Here is a 6,301-nt window from a genome sequence, read left to right on the forward strand (position 1 = left end):
TTTTAATGATTGCCATTCTAACTGGTGTGAGATGGTATCTTATTGTGATTTTGATATGCATTTTTCTAATGACCAGTGATGATGAGCTTTTTTTCATATGTTTGTTGGCTGCATAAATGTCTTCTTTTGAGTAGTGTCTGTTCATATCATTGGCCCACTTTTTGATGGGATTGTTTGATTTTTTTCTTGTAAATTTGGTGAAGTTCCTTGTAGATTCTGGATATTATCCCTTTGTCAGATGGCTAGATGGCAAAAATTTTCTCCCATTCTGTAGGTTGCCTGTTCACTCTGATGATAGTTTCTTTTGCTGTGCAGAAGCTCTTTAGTTTAATTAGATCCCATTTGTCAATTTTGGCTTTTGTCGCCATTGCTGTTGGTGTTTTAGTCATGAAGTGTTTGCCCATGCCTATGTCCTAAATGGTATTACCTAGGATTTCTTCTAGGGTTTTTATGGTTTTAGGTCTGACATTTAAGTCTTTATTTCATCTTGAGTTAATTTTTGTATAAGGTGTAAGGAAGGGGTCCGGTTTCAGTTTTCTGCATGTGGCTAGCTAGTTTTCCTTGTACCATTTATTAAATAGGAAGTCCTTTCCCACTTGCTTGTTTTTGTCAGTTTTGTAGAAGATTAGATCTTTGTAGATGTGTGGTGTTATTTCTGAGGGCTCTGTTCTATTCCGTTGGTCTATGTATCTGTTTTGGTACCAGTACCATGGTGTTTTGGTTACTGTAGCCTTGTAGTATAGTTTGAATTCAGGTAGCGTGATGCCTCCAGCTTTGTTCTTTTTGCTTAGGATCGTCTTGGCTATACAATCTCTTTTTTGGTTCCATGTGAAATTTAAAGTAGTTTTTTCTAATTTTGTGAAGAAAGTCAATGGTAGCTTGATGGGGATAGCATTGAATCTATAAATTACTTTGGGCAATATGGCCATTTTAACAATATTGATTCTTCCTATCCATGAGCATGGAAATTTTTTTGTTTGTTTCCTCCCTTATTTCCTTGAGCAGTGGTTTGTAGTTCTCCTTTAAGAGTCCGCAAAATAACCTACTGGTATCATAATGACAGGATCAAATTCACACATAACAATATTAATCTTAAATGTAAACAGGCTAAAAGCCACAATTAAAAGACACAGACTGGCTAAGTGGATAAAGAGCCAGGACCCATCAGTTGCTGTATTGAGCTGACCCATCTCACATGCAAAGACACACATAGGCTCAAAATAAAGGGATGGAGATTTACTAAGCAAATAGAAAGCAAAAAAAAAAAAAAAAAAAAAAAGCAGGGGCGCAATCCTAGTCTCTGATAAAACTGACTTTAAACCAACAAAGATCAAAAAAGACAAAGAAGGGCATTATATAATGGTAAAGGGATCAATGCAACAAGAAGAGATAGATAACTATCCTAAATATATATGACCCAATACAGGTGCACTAAAATTCATAAATTAAGTTCTTATAGACCTACAAAGAGACTTAGACTCCCACAAAATAATAGTGGGAGACTTTAACACCCCACTGTCAATATTAGATCACTGAGACAGAAAGTTAACAAGGATATTCAGGACTTGAACTCAGCTTTGGACCAAACGGACCTAATAGACATCTACAGAACTCTCCACCCCAAATCAACATTCTTCTCAGCACCACATAGCACTTATTCTAGAATTGACCACATAATTGGAAGTAAAACAAACACTCCTCAGCAAATGCAAAAGAACGGAAATCATAATAAATAGTATCTCAGGCCACAGTGCAATCTAATTAGAATTCAGGATTAAGAAACTCACTCAAAACCGCACAGCTACGTGGAAACTGAACAACCTGCTCCTGAATGACAACTGGGCAAATAATGAAATGAAGGCAGAAATAAAGATGTTCTTTGAAACCAATGAGGACGAAGACACAACATACCAGAATCTCTGGGACACAGCTAAAGATAGCACTAAATACCCACTGGAGAAAGTGGGAAAGATCTAAAATGGACACACTAACATCACAATTAAAGGAACTACAGAAGTAAGAGCAAACAAATTCAAAAGCTAGCAGAAGACAAGAAATAACTAAGATCAGAGCAGAACTGTAGGAGATAGAGACATGAAAAACCCTTCAAAACTCAATGAATCCAGGAGCTGGTTTTTTGAAAAGATTAACAAAATAGATACACTGCTAGACAGACTAATAAGAAAAGAGAGAAGAATCAAATAGACACAATAAAAAATGATAAAGGGGAGATCACACTGATACCACAGAAATACAAAGTACCATCAGAGAATACCATAAACACCTCTACGCAGATAACCTAGAAAATCTAGAAAAAATGGATAAATTCCTGGACACAAACACCCTCCCAAGACTAAACCAGGAAGAAATCAAATCTCTGAAAAGACAAATAAGTTCTGAAATTGAGGCAGTAACGAATAGCCTACCAACCAAAAAAAAGCCAAGAATGGGATGGATTGACAGCTGTATTCTACCAGAGGTATAAGGAGGAACTGGTACCATTCCTTCTGAAACGATTCCAAACAATAGAAAAAGAGGGACTCCTTCATCACTCATTTTATGAGGCCAGCATCATCCTGATACCAAAACCTGGCAGAGACACAACTAAAAAAGAAAATTTAAGGCCAATATCCCTCATGAACATCGATGAGAAAATCCTCAATAAAGTACTGGGAAACCAAATCCAGCAGCACATCATCCGTGGGATGCAAAACTGGTTCAACATACGCAAATCAATAAACGTAATCCATCACATAAACAGAACCAATGACAAAAACCACATAATTATCTCAATAGAAAAGGCCTTCGATAAAATTCAACACTGCTTTGTGCTAAAAACTCTCAATAAACTAGGTATTGATGGAACATATCTCAAAATAATAAGAGCTATTTATGACAAACCCACAGCCAATATCATACTGAATGGGCAAAAGCTGGAAACATTCCCTTTGAAAATCGGCACAAGACAAGGATGCCCTCTCTCACCACTCCTATTCAACATAATATTGGAAGTTCTGGCCAGGGCAATCAGGCAAGAGAAATAAATAAAGGGTATTCATATAGGAAAAGAGGAAGTCAAATTGTCTCTGTTTGCAGAAGACGTGATTGTATATTTAGAAAACCCCATCATCTCAGCCCAAAATCTCCTTAAGCTGATAAGCAACTTCAGCAAAGTCTCAGGATATGTTTTACATTTAAATCCACAATTCATTCTGAGTTTTTAAAAATAAATTGTGAATATTATGTCAAAGATATCATTTTTTTCTTTTTTGCCTCTAGATGTACATTTCTTCTAGCACCATTTCTTGAAAAGGCTATGCTTCTACCATTTCATTACCTTTGCACCTGTTTTCGAAAATCGGTTAAGCAAAAATCTATTTTTGGTTTCTTTATTCTGTTTCATTGATCTATTTGTCTATCCCTCCACCAATACCAAACTTTCGTGATAACTGTTGCTATGTATTAGAATTTTCAAATTTTTAATATAGGTTACCTCTACAGGATGAGCTTAATTCCAAATTTTTTTCCCTAGCATTTATTTGCCACAAGTTTTATGACAGCATGATTCATTCATTCTACAAATACTTATCAAGTCTATATTTTGCTTTTTGTACTCCAGATACATTACCAAACAAAATGTGGAAGAATCCCTGACTTCTTATAGCTTATATTCTAATAAAATGGGCATACAGTTCACAATAACCATTATAAATGCATAAATTATATTGGATGTTGAAAGTAATACGTACTAGGAGAAAAATCACATTAATAAAAAAGTAAAGATCAAATTAAAAGGAATTTTGAAAAATGAGTTTGAAATTGGGCAGATGTGTTAGTTCTTACTGTGGTAAGAAACTCAATGATTTACAACACAAAAAAAATATTTCTCACTCTCACTTGATATGATCTGCAGCAGTGGTAGGTCAGCTGTGGCACTGCTCCACATGTCTGGTTAATTTCAGCATCCAGATATAAGGAATGCCATTTTTAAAGAAAAGGCAGAAACATAAATACAATATTCTACAGTCAGATGAGGTGGGTATATAACGGGAGCAACACTCTCATACATAGCCTTACCTAATACTGTAATATACTAGAATCTACTGGCTTGGTAACGGATATTAAATTTCCTTCCTTTTTGATTTATTCAACATCATTCACCCCAACACTAAGAAAGATACCTCAAAAGTGTCACTTACTACAGTATCAATTTTAATATTCACTTAATGTCCATAATTTTAATATAGTTTCTATATGTTTTATATATCATTTTTCTTAGTCTAAAGATATTTGAATAAAATGGAAACTTATGTCTCCATCCTTAAGATATAATGGAGAAACAAGCACATATTTATGACAAGAAACACTTCCTTTGAGAAAAGGAAAGAATAGGAGGAACATTGCCATTACTGGTATGTAAAAATTCTGAAACCAAGAAATACAGATATTTGCAAGAGTCTTGTATGTTGGATGAAAAGCATTTTCGTGAAAGTAAAACTTCTACTCCATAGGAGGAGCACCTCCATCCATTCTTTTTGAATCTTGGCTCTTCCCTTTAAGTTGAGTATCCTTCTTGGCACATCTGAAAAGAAGAATATATCCTCTATTGGGATAAGTAAAGGTCTCAACCTGTTTTTGCCTGTAGAAGCTTAGGAATCCAAGAGTTATTTTAAAATTTGATAATAACAGTCTTTCATTTTTAGCTGATGGTTCATTTGGCAGTGCAATTCACTGAAAAAAGATTTTTTTTGGCTTTTTACCTATTTGATGGCAATTTTCTCTACATGCCAATAGACACATAAAAAAATATAGAGTATTTTAAAGATATGTTCTATAAATTTCATTCTCATTATGTTTAATTTATAAGGATAATGTGAAAGAACCTCACTATTAGTTTATTTTCACCAAGCCATTTAGCCAATTGAAAGGATTTATCATGAATGAACTGAAATTATTCAGAGGCTATAGCAAATAATAAAATTGGCATGCCCTCAAGTTGGCTTTTGCTTTAAGGTTGTCTTAACTTGTCATTGTTTCTCAAAGCACTTCTTGATTTTTTTTTCTTACCTTTTTGTTATGAGAGTTGCATCTTTCCATACTGTAGCTACTGAAATTTTTGGATTCCCTTTTCCCTTTCAGCATGCTTGCTGTCCAGTTAATTGTTTTCTGAGTTTTTGTTTTTTAAATACCCAATCAGATGTAGCTGATAGAAACTATGTGAAGCCCAGTAATCATCAACTTATTATCTTCCTTACGTGACATATCACAGTGACAGTTTTACTACATTTTTTGTACTAAATACTACACGACAGTTTTGCTCAATGTTCTGTCACTGGATAACATGGCTTTCCATCATTTGAGTGTTCAACAGGAGCTTACTCAAGACCACATGTATTGTAGGATTTTTCTTTTATGAAAGAAACCTACTTCTACTTACCATTTTCTATATCAGTCGATGTACATCTCTTTATATTTTAGAAAAACAAATGGATGTAAGAATAAAGTTTTCTCTCTCATAACTGATTAGATCATAACAGCTCTAGTTTCCTATGGTTCTTCTCTACATGTCTTTATTTTAGGATCCAGGCTTAAATGCTATACTAATGGCAGAGTTTAAAAAAATAAAAACTGAATATTTCAGAGGAATATTCAAAGATTAGCCTAGAATGTGATACACATTATGTCTTTCTACAGTCCATTGTCCAAAGTAAGACACATGGCCAAATCCAGTGTCACTGGCACAAGAATATTTGTTTCTCTTGCAGTGAGGCACTTGAAGTCACATGCTAACAGAGGAGTGTTTTTAGAGTTGCGAAAAAGAATGTTTTGAAAAAGTACTGCAAACTACCATAGCAGGAAATGGTGGTGTGCAACTTTAATTGAAGACATAAGGTAAGACTTAATGAGAAGATAAGATTTAAGCAATACTTTAATAAAGAAGAGAGTATAGGCCACATGGGTATCAGGATTTACAGCCTACATGAAGACTCTGAATTAGGGACATATCTCCCATATTGAGGAAAAGTAGAGAGACCCATATGTCTGGAGCTGAGTTAGGAAAAGTACTCAGTAAGAGGTTAAAAACAAATATAGCCTTACAATTCCTGTGTAAATATATTCCTTCCTATGGATAATGTCTACATCCCCATTATTCCATATTAAGACTCTTGAAATAGCCTCTCAATGTTTCTCATGTCTTGAGTTTCCCTTACTCCTATGTCCACGCTCCACACTATTAAAAATGCAACTCGGACTGTCACTCTTGTGTTCAAAATCTTCTTCTTTCTCCCCATTAGGTACT

At 34.6% G+C, this 6,301-nt stretch overlaps 1 long non-coding RNA gene across 1 annotated transcript in view; it reads left to right on the forward strand.

The window, feature by feature from the left end:
- Positions 1-5,798, forward strand: part of LOC131382050 (uncharacterized) — a 155,312-nt gene extending 149,514 nt beyond the window's left edge. The window contains exon 4 of the long non-coding RNA XR_009211201.1: positions 5,766-5,798. This is a non-coding gene — a long non-coding RNA (uncharacterized LOC131382050). The remainder of the gene's footprint in view (positions 1-5,765) is intronic.
- Positions 5,799-6,301: the final 503 nt, after the last annotated feature.

The sequence above is a fragment of the Hylobates moloch genome, unplaced genomic scaffold (genome assembly GCF_009828535.3).
Source record: "Hylobates moloch isolate HMO894 unplaced genomic scaffold, HMol_V3 SCAFFOLD_19, whole genome shotgun sequence".
Classification (NCBI taxonomy): domain Eukaryota; kingdom Metazoa; phylum Chordata; class Mammalia; order Primates; family Hylobatidae; genus Hylobates; species Hylobates moloch.